This window comes from Malania oleifera, chromosome 9 (assembly GCF_029873635.1).
Source record: "Malania oleifera isolate guangnan ecotype guangnan chromosome 9, ASM2987363v1, whole genome shotgun sequence".
Classification (NCBI taxonomy): Eukaryota; Viridiplantae; Streptophyta; class Magnoliopsida; order Santalales; family Ximeniaceae; genus Malania; species Malania oleifera.
Window position 1 is genome coordinate 13,071,993 of NC_080425.1, and position 20,685 is coordinate 13,092,677.

A 20,685-nucleotide genomic window follows, 5' to 3' on the forward strand; every position below is an offset into this window, starting at 1 on the left:
AGAATCATCGACTGTAGCTCACTTACCCCCCGAAGTAAGGCCAGGGCATGAGACCACTTGGGCAAAGTGTGGGAGGGGGGCAAGATTCGAAACTGTGACCTCATGGAGGCACAAGTGGCCCCCTACCACTAGGCCACCCACCCAACTGGTGACTTAAGGATGAGATTAATTATAGTTAAAGCATTAATAAAGATGTAGAAACATGAATAGAGCCTTGATTCTGCAATACGCGTTGCTCGCTCGATTTCCACAACACACATCACTCTCTTTCGATTTCCACAACATGTGACATTTTCCCTATTAAAAGGGTCTGCCCTCCTTGAACTCTTAGAGTCACAACCTTCTTCCATCTTCGCAGAGATTAGCTCTTCCTAACTTTCCTCTTGGTTATCTCATTTCTCATTTCATTTAACTGAAAATGTTACCAAATCACCTCACTCCCCAAGTTGTTGAAAGCAGCACTAGATCTCCATTACCAAGGTGGAAACCCAGCAGGGAACAACTGATGATTCTAGATGAGGCCTTTGCAACAATAATGGGGAACTCCCCTCCGTGGAGTGGGTTACCTTGCTTGCAGCATGACTCCAATGGTATGGTCCGATTGAGTCGAGAAATGTACGCTTCTGGTTCAAAAACCGTAGGCGGAGGCGAGGACCAGCTGAAGAGACCGCCATTCCAACTACTACCCCACCAGTCATCAATTTTCCCTCACCCACCACCATCACCCTGAGCAGTATCCCTATCACTACTTTGACTGCTCATGTCCTCATCTCCATCGGCAATGCCCTGCTAGTAAAACTTACCACCGCCATCACTCCAATGGGCCGTAATCCTTACAATTTTAGTACCGCAGTCTTCACGGTGGATATTTTTGAAGAAGATGGTCTATACACCCATTTCCAGTAGCTCCTACTTATGTTGAGAAACACACTCTGGCACTCGACGACCCATTACGAGCATCCCCACCTAAGGTCACTAAGTGACGAAGGCAGTTCTTCCTCCCTTACTGAACAAACAGGCGTTCTCTCCCTTTATTCAACCCAAGTCGGCGACATTACAAGTGGTCAGTGCCGCCAATAAAGAACTTAGACATATGGCGGTGAGCACTTCAATAGATGTTGACGTTGAGCTAAAGCTCTAACTTAAGCACACGCATGGGGAAGAAGGATCAGATCTTATTTAATTTTATGTTATTTTATTTTTTTTTCTTTGTAATTTATGAGATATGTATATATATATATATATATATATATATATATAATTTTTTTCAATCTTTTTCCACATTTTTTGAGTTCTTCTACTTCAACCCCTATTAGACCAACGATTCTCACTTCAATCTCCTAGACAAATATTCTGTCAAATTGGACCTATAATAAGACTTAGCCAAATCTTTCAAACCAAGAGTGCAAATACAGTACTTATTTTAAATAAGAAAATTTCGAGAACGAAATTTTTTATAAGGAGGGAGGATGTAATGACCTCAAAATTGTATATATGATTAAAGCATAATTATAATAACAATAAAATAAAAATGGTGATTAAGTTAATATTAATACAGAGATATTTTTCTGTAGGATCTTTGATTCCATATTTGAGGCCTAAGAAAGACCTTGTCTTAGCGAGTGCTCAAAGACCATTGTGACTCAATCGTTCCCTGGAGGTCGGCCTGGTCAAAATGAAATTTCATAAGATAAATAGGGTAGACATTGTTTGTATACGTAAATAAGTACATATTCATAAAATAATATTTTTGACTGATATAATAATAATAATAATAATAATAATAATAATAATAATAATAATAATGGTATCCTATGTGGGGCCCATATGACCTGGTGCGGCCCACACGAGTCTCGGACTCGAACTTGGTTTGGTATATCAATTGCAGTCTTCATGCACTGAAAGTTTTAACGTAATCCATATATACCTACAAAGAATTATGAACTGAAGTGTGTTTTGAGTGTATGTGCCTGTGTGAGGGTTGAATCGTAGGACATAGGTTGACTAATTCCGTTCTACATTAGTGTCCTTGTATACACTTCATAAATCTTGCAATACAGGTGATCATACCCACATCCAGCGCATGTGGGGTCCACAAGACTGTATAAGAGCCACATGAGTTTCAAAACCGTGTGAGGTGCACATAAATCCTGAAGTTGTGTAGGACCCATGAGACCGTGTAACGTCTATTGGAGTTATGTGGGGCCCACATGAGTCTCGAAATTGTGTAGGGCCCACAAGACCACATGGGGTCCATAACTGTGCGAGGCCCACAAAATCGTGTGGGGCCCCCATGATGTCTTGGACTCGAACTTGCTTCTTCCTTCATAATAAATAATCTATTTGATAGTGACTTTTACTGTGCTCACTCTACCGTTCATACTTCTTCACAAATAATATGCACAGTAAAATAATATCTTTGGCCAACATATATTGTAGAAACATATGATAAATATATGTAATTATTATATAATACATTAAGTCGCCTCGTGAGTAGACACAGAGGATGTAATGATTTCAAAAAAAAATTTAATTAATTAATTTAATAAATTAATTAAATGGGAGTGTCGGCAAGCACTCCCATTTTTTTAATTTCCCCCACATGTAGCTCCGTCCCCATCCCATACCTCCCATTCAAGCCCATCTCATGCCTATTCCTTTATTTTAAAAAAATAATATTCACCCCTCTCCTCACGCTTTTAAAAATTCCATTTTCTTTCCCAAAAATTTCCTATAAATAGGAAGCTCTCAACTTTTATTTTTCACAAAAAATTTTCAAAGAAAAAGAAGAATTAGTGAGTGAAAGAATTAGTCATGTCAAAGTGCTTCGGTACAGTAACTTAAAGTTTAAATGGATCAAAGTGCACCCACACTGTTTACAGAGTGGTTATATATGGTAGTGAATTTCTCTTGAGTGCACATCTAGTTCCAAGTTAGGACTTAATAAGAAAAGTCTCACTTAATGATGATGTACATTGATTTAGTTTGGCCGGCCAGTCAGTTAAGTCTAATATTCGGACCACACAACCCAGTCATGGTGGTAAACATGACTTACGGATAATAGGCCCAAGGGTGGTTTTTATAGTATATGTATATACATATTTAATTACGTGTACAGAGCTATTGATGATTTGAAGGAAAAATATATATATTTATGTGAACAAAGCCATTTTTGTGCCTAAATGATGATTTGAAAGAAACGAATAAGAGAAAGTATATATATATTATAGTTACAGTTTTAAAGTTAAAAGTTTAGTTTAACGGTTACAATATATGGTTATAAAATTTTACTGTTATAGTTGATGGTAAAAGTTTTATGTATAAATTTTTAAATTTATTTTTATTTTAAAAGTAGTTTTGAAGTTATAGTATTAAATATTATTTTACAAAATTATAATATTATGAAAGTTCATTTTGGCTACACACTAATAATAATCTTATTTACTTACTGAGCGTCGTCTCACCCCCATCATTATTTTTACATTTTAGATAATTTTGAAGAGTGTATCAAAAATCTAGCATGACAAATACATGGACGGGAGTAGAAAGAGTAGAGTGGAATAAAAATTTAGCATAATATAATTTAGAATACGTTTGTGTATTTTAGAATTTTATAAATTTTCATTTTAATAGTTGAGACATATATTTGTAATAAAACTAATTAGTACTCTAGTATAAAAACAATTGAGATTTATTTGCGTCTACTGAAAAATTTATATGTAAGAACCCATTCGGGTTCAAGTCCTTACATAAAAGTACAATTAGAATACTTTAGTTTGTTATCATCAAAATGAGATTTAACATTGTTAGGCCAACATGGTCCACTTGGATGTCTTAGCCAATGCCCAAGTAGATTCCATGCTTGAGCAGAAGAAGAAGTTTTTTTTTTTTTTGGAATAGCCCACTTAGTTGTTATGAAATGAATGATTCATTACATAATTAATTATAATTTGATTAGAAGATAATTGAGCAACTTTGGGGAAATTAAAGGTAGCAAATTAAAGAGAATTATGGCTAAGAGTTACTATAATTTTTGTGCATTTTGGTGAGATCCAAAAAGGGAGAAAGATAAGAGAAAAGTAGAGAAGAAAACTGGATGAAATTTGGGGCCAAAGGTGTCCATGCAGTCAAATTGATCATTATGATTAGATAGTGATTTTTTATTTGTTCGAGCTGAAATTTTGATACCATGTTCATGACTTGTCTTTCTTCAATCTAGTTGGTTTGATCATCATTTGGAACTCATTTTCTTTGGTTTTCATGGCTTGGATAACATCCTTTGTTTTTTGCGAGACCTCTTTGTTTTTCGTGAAGTTCAATTCCACCCTTTTTGGGTGATGTTTCATGTTGATTTGCATACCAAGAATTTCCTATTCTTGATGAGTTTAGTTGATGTATGCCTCTAGTTTTAACTGGACAAGTCCTATTGTAACGTATTATGTTTGACATGAAGGAATATTGAAAGCAGACTTGGTCCTATGATTTTTCCCTTCACATCTTAGGTTTTCCATGTAAATTTAGTATTCCTATTGTGATTGTATGGTTGATTTGTATCATTTTGGTTGTTGATTATTTTAAATTATTTGGTAATTAATTATTCTACTTTGTGTTAATTAAATTAGGGAAAGATTTGTTTAAGATTTTGTGCTTTGACGATCACCTCGATATCTCCCTTTCCCCAACACCTCCATTGTTTCCAACAATTGAGCTCCTCCATTGTTCAATAAACCCTTATTTTCTCTATGATGCCAAACCTATGAGTTTATTTATTAAAACATGACTTACGAAGTTTGGAGTCAATATAAAGGTTTCCATATATATTGAACATCTGAACCAATTATTTTCATTTATGATAAATTATATTATTATTTGTAATTTTTAAACAAATGTATAATGTAAAAAAAAATTAATTGTATTAAATTTTAAAAGAAACTTTTGCTTTATGTAGTTATAGATCTCTTCATTTTATTAAATAGTTTTACTATATTCAAAGAGATAGAATATAAAAAATAATACACACACATATTATATATATATATATATATATATATATATATAATATGTGTGTGTATTATTTTTATATATTATTTAAAATATATTATCAACTCATTGACATGCTCATTGTTAATTTATTTTATAATAAAGTAGGTTTAAGCTTGTATTTTAATATTCTATATTAAATTAATTATAGATAAAACTATATTAAATTAATGCAACACAAAAATTCTTTTCTTCTCAATTTCATTTTAAATTTAAATTTAAGTTATTGAAAACGCATATATTTTTAAAGATTGAATTTTAGATAGTAAATCAATCCCTAAATCTAGTATGATATTATTTACTTGAAAAAAGAAAAAAAGACATGATACTAAAATAGTTGCATAGACTAATCTTTCCGCCATGAGCTTTATCTCACTTGCGATATAAAATGTAACTTTTTTTTAATTTAAAGAAAATAAAATTTATTATAACTTCATGGATCTACTACGTGGTCATGAATAATATTTTTAAGTTCAAGTTCACAATCATTTATCCAACATTATTTTCAATAAAAATTATATGATTATTTTAAATTAATTGAATTTAAGTCAATCAACCTAAAAACTCCCAATTCAATGTGATTTTAATATTTATACCATTTTTATTGGTAATTATATTGAACAATGAAAAAAGAAAATTAGTGGGTGTTTGAATAAATATAAGTGTTTAGTTTTGAACACTAAATTCTAATATGATTTTGTGAACTAGTTTTGAATTGAACTTGAACCGGTAACGAAATTTAAAAGATGATATTTTGTTATTTCTCTTGAAATAATAGTTGTGTTAGGATCAAAGCACATTAAATTCAATTAAGGTTATGAATTATAATTTTTTTTTAATGTGTGTGTGTGTGTGTGTGTGTGTGAAAAGGGGGCTAAGCAAGACCCATGGTTAATGCACATTCTTTGTAAACACACAAAAATGAGAAGAATAAAGAGTCCCTAAACAAGTTTTTAACTCCTAAAATAATCACTGTGAGTATACTAATCTGTCACACATGTATGAGTCCATGCCTATATACATGTTTTATTGTAGTCATGCATTCATAATGTATAAAAATGCTTATACTATTAACATATTTGTATAAAAATTAATAGATCCTACAAATAAAAAAAAGAAGAAGAAGGGAAATCAGCCCTAGAAACCAAGTTATTTTCAAAGAAATTCAATAGTTTCTAAACTTAAACTTCAATAAATAATTAATTTTTCTTAAAAAGAAAAAATAAAACTCATTCTTGTCTTTAGAGATATTAAGAAGGAAACTAATTAATTTAGAAACGTATTTGTTTATGTTGTTAGGCTTCATTATTAGCCAATCATACAGAAGAGAAAATATTAGGAGTCAAAATTTTAGAAAGAAAAGAGGCTTGGAATATAAGTGTTACATGACTATGTTTATTAGATGCCAACTAGTATAGTAATGTGGTACCAGATTGATATTGATGGGTGGAGGGGACTCACTCAATCATTGGTTATGATTGAAACTCAATGAGGATTGCACTCAATTGCAAAACAATTAATTTCAATAATAAACTAGAAATAAATTACAGAGAAAAATCTCAATAAAAAATCTCTCACTGGTTATTCACCCTCTCTACACCACATGTTACATTACACATACACACATATATCTATTTATAGCAAAGGATGAATGGTAAATTGTCATTAATTTTAACGAAATTAGCTGGTAGGTGGAGTAGGTTGCCTACAGTTCAGAATATTCAACAATATTGGGCTAAGTTGGTGGAGGAGTTGTCGACCAAGTTTTGCTGCCACCGTTCCACTGCCAAGTTTAATCTTCAACACCCCCCTTAAGCTTGACTCTCCTGGCTTTGTCATTCTGAGCATTGTCTTCAGTCTTACAAAAATATCATGCCTAAGTAGCTTTATGAAAATATCAGCAATCTGATCATACGTTCTGCAAGACATCAACTCCACTTCTTTCTTCTTGACATGCTCTCTAATAAAATGATACCAAGTATCAATATGCTTGCTTTTTTCATGGAATACTAGATTCTTCGCAAGTGCAATAGCTGATCGGTTGTCAATGTAGACTTTTGTGGGGTCATCTTGAAGAAATCCTAAATACTTCAGTACATTCCTGATCCATATACCATGACAAACAGCTGAGCTGGCAGCAACATATTCAACTTCACATGATAACAGCGTTACGATGGGTTGCTTCTTTGATGACCATGTAAATGTTGTATCTCCCATAAAGAATGTGAATCCAATCATGTTTTTTCTTTCATCAAGATCTCTTCCCCAATCGCTATCTGAATAGCCGATAAGTTTGCAATCATCTTTTAATGAATAGAACATACCATCAGTGATGGTATCTTAGACATAATGGAGTATCCTTTTCGCTACATTCAAATGGGACTGGTCAGGAGTCTCTATGTACTTGCTGACAAGTCCAACTCCATAGAGTATGTCTGGTCTAGTACACGTCAAATACCTCAAGTTTCCAACCAAACTCTTGAAATATGTGGGGTCAACATTTCCTTACTTATTCTTTCTTAACTCCAATTTCGTTTCAACTGGAGTTGTCACAAGGTTGCATTTGTCCATCCCAAACTTCTTCAATACTTCTTTTGCATAGTGGCTCTGGGAGATAAAGATTCCCTTCTCGCTTTGCATGACTTCTATGCCAAGAAAATGAGTCATTTGGCTGATATCTGTCATTTCGAATTCCTTGACTATGCTCCTCTTGAAAGCGGCAAACATCTCTGGATTATTGTTGGTGAAAATCAGATCATAAACGTATAGGCAGGCTATCAACATGCTTCTGCCTGTCTCCATTTTCATGTACAGCACATCCTCGTAAGGACACTTCTCAAATCCATTCTTCTGGAAATAGTCATCAATCCTTATGTTCCACGCACGAGGTGCCTGCTTCAAGCCACAAAGTGCTTTGTTAAGTTTTTACACTTTATCTTCTTTACCCTTCTTCACATATCTAAGTGGCTGATCAATATAGATCTCTTCTTCCAAAAAATCATTCAAAAATGCAGATTTCACATCAATCTGGTAAATCTTCCATCCATTTTGTACTGATGGTAAAATTAGTAATCTGATAGTTTCAAGCCTAGCAACTAGGGCAAAGATTTTGCATAAAAATAAAAAAAGTAATTAATAGCAATCATTGGTTATGATTGAAACTCGGTGAGAATTGCACTCAATTGCAAAACAATTAATTTCAATAATAAACTGGAAATAAATTACAAAGAAAAATCTCAATAAAAAATCTCTCACTGGTTATTCACCCTCTCTACACCACACGTTACATTACACACACACACACACACACACACACACACACATCTATTTATAGCAAAGGATGAATGATAGGTTGATATTAATTTCAATGAAATTGGCTAGTAGGTGGAGTAGGTTGCCTGTAGTTCAGAAAATTCAACAATATTGGGTTGGGTTGGTGGAGCAGCTGCCGACCAAGTTTTCTTGCCACCGTCCCATCGTCAAGTTTAATCTTCAACAGATATCTAATATTTTCTCCACACTTTGTGCTGGATGCCCATATTGCAACATCATGTACATTGATTGGTGATGAATTTTAATGTGCGAAAAAACCATTTATTATAGTTATAGACCTTTGTCTTCTTTCAGATACATGTTTGATATGTACAATGCATTGAAGCATAGGTGTAATGGCCTTGGGCCTAACTCTGGTGAGATATTATCTGTTTTAACCCACTAATCTCATGAGTTTGTCCTATAAAAGACATCTTATATAATTGGAGCCCAAACCATCCTTATAAATCTAAACTTTCCCTAGTACACACCCAATGTGGGATCATGGTATGCTCTCTCGTTTGATCTCGATCTAACGCTTTTGTTGGAGTGGCTTACACCTTTGTGTAGGATTCACTCATATGATAGTATCCATAGGGTGACTCTGATACTAAATGTAACGGCCTTGAACTACACTCTGTTGACTCTATAAGTCCAATCTTATTTTGATAATGACAAATCATTTGGTATTTGACCTGTGCAAGTGAGTTTGTGAACATGATCATGATTTAGAATGCATAAACGGTAAACTTGTATGGAAGCCACGAGGAACCTAGAGTTTATATCACTTGGCACAATCCATAGAAATAGAGGGATGAAAGGATGATGAAGCAAACTTCAAGTTCAAGATCTTCAATGGAATGGGTATTTAGAATTGAATGTATTTACATATATCATATGATATAACTCGAAGCTTAAATATACTCTAAACAAACCTTATGACTCATGCATTTCATGAAAAATACATTTACATTAGTTCTAAGTTGAAATAAATTTTTCGAGGCAAATTTTAGAGGCCTTGTTGACGAACCCAATGGCTTCATCGACGAACGCATGAAGGCCACTCGGCGATGAATAGTGTTGTCTCGTCGACGAACAAACACCGAGAGCCAAAAGTGCATACAGTGCTCTCATCGACGAACTCATGGCCTCGTTAACGAACGAGTGTTATATACTCGTCGATGAACTTACCCATTTGTCGATGAAGGACGGGGCTTTGATTCACATTTCAGCGTTGACACGGACTAAAACTCTTATTTTTAGATGATCCAACGGCCAGGATTTAATCTAGGGCCAAGAACACTTATAAAAACAATCTCTAAACCCTAGAGCACCACTTTTTGCCTATCTCTTGAGAGTCTTGAGCTTATTGCATCAATCTTTGGCATACTTTTGAGAAGCTTTGAACATATTGTTAAGAATCGTTGCCTACACTACAAAGAAGTCACATTTGTTTGGGCATTCGTATATTCAAGATTTGAGCAAATACACATACAACTTCTGCTAAATCTGGTTTGACCTTGAGGTTTGGAAAAATATTTTATTGAGGTTTCAATTTTTTACTAGTCGGTCATCTTCTCTATTATTCATTTATTGAAAAATCTTTTCAGGAGCAAGAAACTAATTTTCTCATAACTATTTATTTGAAAAATCTTTTGGGCACAATATTCTAAAGTTTTGAATCCTAGGGAATTTCAAAGTTATATTTGTATACAAAGCGGTCTATCTTATTGGTGCAAAAAGTATTTGAAAAATAGTGTTTTAAATCTTTGAAATATTTAAAGTTATATTTTTATTCAAGGATTTAATCTTACGAGTTATTTGATAGCAAGAACTTATATTTACATAATATTCAAGACTATTTTTTAAAAGATCTTATTTGGTATTTTTGCATAAAGGGATTTGAACTCAAACCCTAAATTCTTCAAAGCATTTATTCATAAAAATTATTTTTGGGAGATATTGATAAAAAGGTAGATTTGTGAAGCATATCATTCTTCTTATAAAGATCATATTATTACACACATAATGAGCTTCAAGTATTTATCATATGATTATGTGTTAGAATTTATCTTATACTCACTAGTTTGGTTAGAAGCATTTTGGGTTGTTGCAGAAATTGTAATCTTTATTTTGTATACATGGTTCGGGCTATGAATCGGGATTGAGGAGGAAGCTACTCCTATTGTAAGCAGCAAGTTGTAAGGGAAGTTCCGTCCAAATTAAAGGAGCAAACTTTTAATAGAATCCTTGAGTGAGTTGCTCAAAGCGAGGACATAGGCTAGGGTAGGCAGGACCTCGTAAAAATCGAGTTTGCATCTCTCTTCCCCTTACCTTTCTTTAATTCTCACGTAATCTCATTGTGTATGTGTTGAACTTTTAGTACGTGTGTGAGTAATTAGGTAACATTGTATGCTTGATAAAGACACACATAAAATTAATTAATTGTGAAACATTGAGGTAGTTGTGAGTAGCTTGCAAGTTTGAAATTGATAGTTTTCAGAATTAGAACCTAAATGACCTATTTTTTAAAATATCCAATTCACCCTCGCTCTTGGGATAACACCGTAATTCACAAACTCTAATGAGGTATTGTTTGCTTTTGCCACTTTTCTTATAGGTTTGTCCTATAAAAGGCGTTTTACATAGTTGGAGCCCAAATTGTCCTTATAAGCCCAAGATATCTCTAGTACACATTTGATGTAAGACATGCTCTCTTGTTCGATCTTTGACACCCTCATTAGAGTGACTTATACCTCTATGTAGGATCCATCCACATGATATACGTTCCCCCAAGGTGATTTTGATACCAAATGTAATGGTTTTGGACCCAATTCCAATAAGGTATTATCCGTTTTGGCCTACTAGACTCATGAGTGTCCTATAAAAGGAATCTCATATAGTTGGAGCATAAACCATCCTTATAAGCCCAAATCTCTCTAGTACACATCTAATAAGGGACTGTGACAAATAGCACTAACCTTGTGTGGTTATGTCCACTGTCCTATTGTTTCTTGTTTGGAAATTCACACTAATTCTCATGCAGCATTTAGACACTCTTGTAAGATTTACATTATGTTTGATTTGAGGAATGGATTAAAATGGAATGAAATTTTGCATGGAGAGAATGAAGAAATCAAGTGAGAAGTTCGATTTTATTCCATTCATTTGGTTCCATTCCAATCTACAGTAAGCATCCAGAATATTTTTATGAAAATATTTGCCACCTTATTTATTTTGTATAATACTTACACTTTCTAGATTGTATAAGAAGATCGCACAACAAATTATAATAATTAATATAATAATTACACATCGTAAATCTTTTCTCAAGAAGACTCTAAAGACAAATTTAATTTAATGCCTTGTGTTTGGGAGCATGAATTTCAAACTTTAGATTTAAATTTGGGTGGATTTTGACAAATTTAATACAATTTTATATTACATTTTATCCAAATTCAACACAATTTTAAATCTAAGATTTCTTCAAATAGGATAAGTGTCCACGTAGTCGTAGTGTCGACATAAGCATTCATATATGACCCCACATCACCTATGAGTTGGCAAGTGTAATATTATACATATAGTGACATCAATCGATGATTTTCAAATCATGACCGTTTCTTACCGTTACAATTGTTAAAAAATTATTTCTGACCGTTACAATTCTTTCACTTTTTCATAATACATCTCAGACGTGATAATTGCGACATATATGGAAGTATACCACTCCCTTTGCGTGGGTCTCAGACATCCTATGTCGTAGCATACTGTGATTAGTGAGTTTGAAAATCGTACATGGAGAATTCATTTTTCCCTGCTACAAATTAACTTTCTTTCCTTCTTTCTAATTCAAACTTTATGCGATGAAACTGTATAATACTGAATCACATCTAATACTTTATTAAAATATGAACTAAAAAAAGTATATTTTTTTTTCTCTTTTTGACTCCATAAAATAAAAGATTTTGTTTAAGAAAAGAAAAGAAAAAAAAAAGAAGAAAGAAAAATATTTTCGATTATAATATTTTAGTATGATTAGAGATTTAAAAAATTCAAATGTTAACACTTAATAATGGTGTATATTGTCCATCCATTTATTTCTTTCTTATTTTTTTAATAATTAAGTATGAGAAAAAAAAGTAAAATTTTTCGTATTTTTCGTCAATATTTTATTGTTTGATGTCAATCCTATCCTACTCATATATAGAAAGTTGAAAATTCTCAAACTAGTGGCTTTTCTTTAATTTTCTAGGCTGCCAAACAGGGTGGAGAGTGTGGATGGATCCGGATGATGAGAAATTAGAATGGTCCAAGAGAAGTTGACAGGCTGGATCCACTTTATAAGGGGAAGGGGTCAACCCCTATCACATCATTCATCATGACCCATTATAATTGCCGCTGGCAGGGCCAAGGCAGGGGCCTTGACAGTGAAAGGAGTGGGTTTTCTTTTGGGCCTCCGTTACTAACAGTTACACTAAGTGGCTGGTTCGGATCCCTTGACCCTGTTATTCGGGTCCGGATCCATTTTGACCATCTTGACTTTCCCGGACTCTTGCTTATTATTAATTGACTCGATTTCCCCGCCCGCCGCCCGGAACTCCAAGGTTCACTTCAAAGTTCAAACCCACGAAAAAGGGACCAAATTGCTCACGCTAATGCAAAGCGTGTACTTAACAGGCGCTCTAGACGTGAAAGATGGCTCTTTAAAGAAATAATAATAATACTTTTAGTTTTCATGCTTAAAATGTTCAAACTTCCAATTAATCATATTTGAGGTAATAATGTAATTTTTTTTTTTTTTTTTGCATTTTATGATTTGGCACTTAACATTATCGATAAAATTAGTATCCAAATATGGTAATTTAAATTTAAAACGAACAATTAATGGTCATGCATGATTCACGTTTAAGATTATGAAGTTATTGTAGTACCGTATATAAGTGTTAATACCTTATGCTTATATAACAATATTTTTAAAATTGACCATGGTTTGTAGACTTTTGGCTATTAGTTTCTTGACCCATGATATAACTAGTAGATAACTAATAATAATTAATGATTTGTTTTAACCTCACCAAATATAAAATAGATTAGTGACAACTCTGTTGATTTATTTTAAACCATATATCATTTCTCGGCCCATTCCAATTTTCACATATTAAGTTATAACCTCACCAAATATAAAATAGGTTAGTGACAACTCTGCTAATTTGTTTTAAACCATATATCATTTTCCATTCCATCTTTCACATTTTGAGTTCGCCATTTAAGTCAAGATAGTTTGGAAACACCACCTTGACATGCAATGACCTCTCAACATGTTGCGACATAGTCAACATGCATATCTACTGTTCTCATAATCATTGAGGTAATTGGAAAGCTTGAGATCATAATTCCATCATTAACAAGCTTAAAGTTAGTGTGCTAACATTTATAAGGGTTTCAAAGGTCTCCTTGTAGGCTTGCTATCGTGTATGTAAAGATACTGTTTATATTGGTGTTCAACAAGATATCTTGCTAATATGCTAGTGTGTGCATTGTGAAACCCCTTATAAAGTCCGCTCATAATGAGCATATAGACATTAGCCTTTAAGTTCTCATGTACAAATGTGTTGTTCTGATAGGTCACACCCAATTTTGATTATGACAAATACTCTTGATACTAATGATTGTATTGAAAATTGCATGCAGGTTCATCTTGTGTGCGCTTCAAGACTAAAAGACATATCATGGTGGCAGGCGTTGTTCGTGCCGAAGAATGAAGATCTATGTATTGTGTTTTGTATTCATTTATTCATTCTGGGATGTAATTTATTATGAATTGTGTACTCATATGACTTGTAATATTCTGCATCATGCATGGTAGGTAGGTATGCTCAAATGACTATAGTTGGACCTTAAGTACCTATACTAAGTACTACAAAAAATAAGATTATTAGTGACAGTTTGAAACCGTCACTAATACTCACAAAACCGTCACTACTAGTTTTAGTGACGGTTCTATGAGTATTAGTGACGGTTTTCAATTTGTTGCTATACCTGTCGTTACTAATACTTATTGGTGACGAATATTTCAAACCGTCACTAATAATAGAGTATTAGTGACGAATTTAAACCGTCACTAATAATAGCGTATTAGTGACGGTTCTAATCCGTCACTAAAGACCGAAGCCCATCACTATAGATTCTACACCAGATCTATCAAAAACCGTCACTGATACTCTATTATTAGTGACGGTTTTAAATTTGTCACTAATTCACTATTGCTATTAGTGATAGTTTTATATTCGTCAGTATTACTCAATTATTAGTGATGATTTAGGTTCGTCACTATTACTCCATGATTAGTGACGATTTTATAATCGTCACTATTACTCATTAGTAGTGATGATTTGCGAAACGTCACTATTTGTCTATCATTAGTGACGGTTTTAGGACCGTCACTATTGCACTGCAGAACCGATTTAGTGGCGGTTTTAAACCATCACTAATGACATAGTATTAGTGACGATTTTGAAATCGTCACTAATACTTAAATTGCACAATTAATAGTGAAGTGTATTTTTTTCCAATTATTAATTCCTGTAAAAATCTGATTCAAATTAATTCCTGTAAAAACCATAATTGCAATTCAAATTTAAGTACAAATATATTATACAAATTCAAATTCAAATACAAATATATTATAAAAATTCAAATTTAAATACACAATATTATAAAAATTCAAATTTAAATACATTTCATTTGTTCAAATAAAAAAAAAATGAAAAGCTACATCCGAGCTGTATGGCATCGTCCTGACGTTGTCACAGTTGCAAACCTTACAAATTAAAAAAGTTAAAAAAATTAGTATACGGTTTTTGAAAATAAATCACTACGTAGCACATATATATATATAGGCATAAAAAATAAATCACAGCAACATCGGATTGTAGAGGACGAAATAATCCACCCCTTAATTAGTACACACCAATACAAAGAATGAAAAGCATAGTAACAATGCAAATTAGGCAGTGTGCACCAGCATAAAGCAACACTATGGAACTTTAAAGGTTAAGTTCAAAAAGCGGTCACGACTACAGAATTCAATATTCTAGGAGGAATCATAGATATACATAGCATCGAATAACTGCAGGTACTTAAGCAGCCGTGCTGACACTCAATAAACAATCTAGTAGTAGCTAGAAGCATTTGCAAGCAGGGTTAGGTGATACACACACAACATCATTACAATATCTTCACTTGACAACCAATTGGAAGAAGAATTAGAAAAATTTGTAAGTTGTCTTATGTTGAGGTAATGCATTGAAGATGTATTTTGGACTGCCACCACAACCTTGAGGCTTTGAAGGACATAATGTGAAATTTAGCGTCACTCGTAAAAATCTTTTTCCAAACAAAACTAGAGAGGAGTTTCTCAAGATGTAAGCTGATATTCTAGAAAGTATCCTTTTTTTTTTCATTGTTCTCATTAGTTAATTACATTTACTCCAAGGTCCATATCTAAATAAAAAAAGGACTCACCTGCAAAGAGTTTTAGGGGATGACAATGTATTGATTGTCAAATTTGCTAATAGAGAGATAGACCTCAGCACTTCGGCGACCTGTTCTGGTAATTATTACACTGCCTACAGAAGTATTGCAAAGGAAGGAATTCTTGTAGGTTTACGTCGTTATCGATTTTTTGGTGAGTTTTTCTTCTCCCATTCATTCATGCTTTTGGTTTGGTTAATTTTGAAAATTTATGTTGATGAAGTCTTTTAAAAAAGAATGATTCATAATATGGGTTTTGTGTTTTCCATCTGCTAATTTGGATCAGTTGAATTTGGTCTGCTAGATGGGCAAGATATCATCATAAGATACAAATTTCTATTATGTTCATATGCGCATAACGTCAATACAAAGTTATGAGTTTGTTTTACATCCGTACATTTAATTTATAACAAGAATCAAATTGTAATTCATGCAGGGTGCATGGCAACCATCTTTGAACATTTCAACTGTGCTAATAAGCATTGAGTTGTTACTAAGTGAACCCAACCCTAATGATGGCCTTATGTGTGAAACAGTAAGTTGATGTACTTTCAAGTGTTTGGGATGGGGTTTGTGGTTAAAGGCATCTCTTTGATTTATTTGTATGTTTAGATGAGTGTATAGAGCAGGGAATACAAATACAACCGACAAGCTTTTGACCAAAAGACACGATCTATGATTGAGAAATATGCCAAGGTTGGAACTTAGAAGATTGGAATTCAATTTCAAAATAACTTCACATGCACAGAATTTTGGCTGAATAGGGTCTTCCAGTTCTGCTCTTAAAATGTAACTTATTTGTGGAGCACCCAGCCTTGTAAGTTTATTTTCTTAACTATTGATGTGGGATTTTAGGCCTTCCTCTAAATTATGCTAGTCCCATAGTAAGGGTCTATGACTTTTGCATTACAAGATTTGCAGATGAACACCAATGGCTGCCCTTTGAATGCTATACGTGCAAAGTACAGACAAGAAAAAGGTGGAAAATTGAATCCTCTTTGCCTTTTGTGTTCAATTCTTTTTAACTTAGCACCCGAGTAATTGATTGTTGCTGATTGTTGATAATATTTTTTGTGCTACTTTCATTTTTTTGGCTAGACAAAGGAAGTATACAAACTAAGAAAGCAGAGAAAAAATGTTATTCTAAAGCATTACAAAATCATGTTACTTAGTGTTTGTATTATATATATTTTATGCCAATTTATCCTTACAGTATGCTAATGAGGTTGTTGTGGTTACAATTCAAGTCTCTAGCGGCTTTGTCTTCCTCGAAACCACTCCAAACACTGTTTTAAAGATATAGAGCTAACACAAGGAACAACTAACAAGTACCATAACTAATTGGACCAGAGTTTCCTCTGGATTTTTGCTAACTCTTTGGATGTCAAATCTCAATCTTCTTGCTTTCCCATTAATACTCACTTTTTCACTTCAAATTTTTGTTCATAAATTTTTTGTGAGTTTATCAGGTATTGGTTCTTCAAAACCTTTTCTTTTGTAATGTTGAATCATGGAACTAGGGATGTAATTAGTGCAGCTAGTTTGAAGTGAAATGACTCATGGTTGTCTTAGTTAAAACTTCCAACTTGACACACGAAGGAAATTTGCTGGTCTGCAAAGAGGTAATGTAATTAGGTGATTGTGACTTTTTTAGTTCTTTTGGAGGCCTTGCCTACAAAATTGCAAGATGGATTAGTCATTTCCATGACTTGCTGGAGTTGCAAGGTTACATTTAGTATAGAAGTTCTCAGACCTCTGCGTCAATTAATAAGTGACCAAAAAGGACAATATTTTTCCTTATAATTACAAGTGCTTTGATATGGACATGGGAATTTCATGCTCTTGGAAATGGGTTCATAAGGGATTTGCGGAGAAGAATGGGCTATTTCCTACTACACAACTCAAGTTCAATGAACTAGATTTGGTGTTTCTAGTCTTTTGTTTTGCAGTTTAGCCATACTAATGAAATGACAATATTGTAATGGATTTTAAAAAATAGAATAAAATTGCTACTCTTTGCACCTCATGCTAGAAGCTATATACACTGATTTTACCTAAAACTATTATCCACTTATCGAAGTCTAACCTCCTCCTTAGTAATACTATTTCTTTTGCACAAAGTATTTTTTGTGGGAGAGAGGCAGATTGTGTATGTTATTTTTAGTAGACATTTAAGTGGTAGGATGTTCGTCGTACAGAGAAAAAAGGCATTGTGTTCGTGAGCCCTGCAATTGCATCAATACCTTGAAGGTGTCCAAATGATCGATCGGGTCAGTCAAACTCTTGTACCTTTCAAAAGTCAGCATTTTGAACTTGCTGGGGAGCAAGATCTCCATCACTTCTTTGGTGAATGGCGGCTCCGAGGATTTTAAAGAGGATTCCCCGTAAGAGGGGGTGGTTCGCCCCCTTTTTATCATCTTCTCTATTTGATCTATTTTTTTTATTCTCTCCTCTAACTCATTCTATCTTTGCTCATTTACTCCTATGCTATTCACGTCTTCCACCTTTTTAGTTAGGTTAGTTTTTTCCTCACTCTTCTTTGGGTTCTCTACTTTCTTAGGTGAGCTAGGGCTGACATATTGTTAGTGGGGGCCATGTTCTTTCTTACTCTTTTGCTGCAAGAGTAGGTTGAACATATCCTTTATCTTCTTTTAGGAGGCCTCCATTCTCCTTTGGAAAGAGAGAAATTTCTCCATGGTGACCCCCGAATGATCTCTAGGTGTGGAATGAACGGACTGGGATGATTCTTTACCAGTGGCAGGGCCGGAGCTTGAGCCATAGGTTGTATTCATATTCGGGAATCAAATATTGGAAGCAAGATGAGCACCTCTCAAAAATAGTTCCCACAAATGGCGCCAACTGTTGCGGGATAAAAATGGTTTAGACCTGCGACATTACTCTTCGACTTCCGATGACCTGAAAAGGGTGAAAACATAATAGGCTTGGAGGACCCGGGGTGTACTCTGGGGATCACTCCGATGCCTAAGTAAGGGAATGTTTCAAAGAGGTTGAATGCAATAGTAAAATGGGTTAATAAATGACTTACCTTGACCTTTCGCCCCAAGTCCCTATTTATAGTGGCAGAAGTTGACCCGAGGTTGTATGACCATTTATTGGCGAGTTATGGCACGGGTGCGAATTGCTCTAGCCTTTATGGGGTTGACCACAACTGTCTGTGGCGCAGGAGTGGCTTGCTTTGGTTTATATAGGGTTGACACATTCATGACAGCTGTCCTTGAGCGATGGTAGCCTTGATAGTGGATGTGCTTTAATGCTGCAAATTGAATGTTTGTCCCTGATATATTTAGGGTATATCAGTTAGATTCTCTATCACTATATAATTAAGCACTAACTTTTAATTTAAAGATCATGATCTTGTAAACATGTTTTTACTTTTTATTTATAGATTATTGTTAGTATTGTAATGCCCTCAAGTTGATATTTAATTAGCTATTATAAGTTGTGGTCGGTAGGTTAAATATACGTTTTGTACTTGTAGTAAGCTATTTTATGTGGAGTGTTTTAATTGCCTATATATATATATATATATATATATATATATATATATATATATTCATAGGTTGAAGCCTAATTTAATTATTAGTCAATTTTAAAGTTTAAATTATCGCCATCCTAATTGACTCAAATTATGACCCATCAATTTGATTCTTTAAATGGGTTATGATTTGATTATTAAGTTTATGATCCAATTGCAATTTATAATTTTTTCCAAATTATATAATTAAATACAAATTGATCAGTTTTGGTTTCAAAATGAAACAAACCCAAAACCAAGCCATCCACAATCTGGAATGGGTTCATTTCATACACCACATAAAGAAAAACCAGCTTAAATTATTTTGATTAAATTGCAAAAGCTTTCCCTGTGCTGAAGTTAATGAGTTTTGACAATGACAATTGCTTTGAATTTTTTTGTATAAAAAAGGCATTCCATCTTGAACTAAACATGTACTCAATAAGTAGGACCGTGAAATATTACTTATTTTGGGCTCCATTATTAATTTTTGTCCTTAAAAGTATATGTTGCCTATTTTCTTCAAAATTGAATATCATAAAACATTCTCACAAATGCAGCATCCCTACCACAATACATATCAATAGTTAGTGCCTCAAGCTTGCACGATATTAATCTGCAGGAGTGGCTTTCTTATTAATGTCCAGCCGGGTTGGTTCAAGTGGTAAGAGTGACTTGTGACTTTGGTAAGCCCAAGGTCACGGGTTCGATTCCCTCTTAAGAGTTTATCTCCGTGAATTACCAGGGGCGCGTCAATGGGCGGACAACTTTCACCCCCCTTGAGTTTGATGCCGTATCATAGTGTCCAAAGTGATGCGACGGTAGCTGGAGTCCCCAGATTATAAAAAAAAAACTTTCAAGTGATCAAGCATCTCAATTCTCCAATAATTAAGCATTTTACAAGAAATAAAATTTAACCATACGAACCAAAAGCTCAATAAGTTCATATTACTATACTAATGGAAAATTCAAAAAAAAAAATCTTTATGAAGCATTTCAACAGTTACAATTTAAGATTCTAATGTCGAAGTTTCCAGGTTAGTTCACTAGGAAGTTGTGAGAAGGAATATAGAATGGGAGATGACAGGCTACCTCTAGCTTGTTGTGTAGTTTAAACCTAGATGTGAGGAGGGTATAAGAAGACTTTAGCCTATTTACTCTATATGCAACAAGCTCTCATTTTGAATAATAATAATTATATTATAATTAATTTAAGAAACTTTAAGGTCACATTTGGAACTCAAAAAATGTTAGGAAAATAA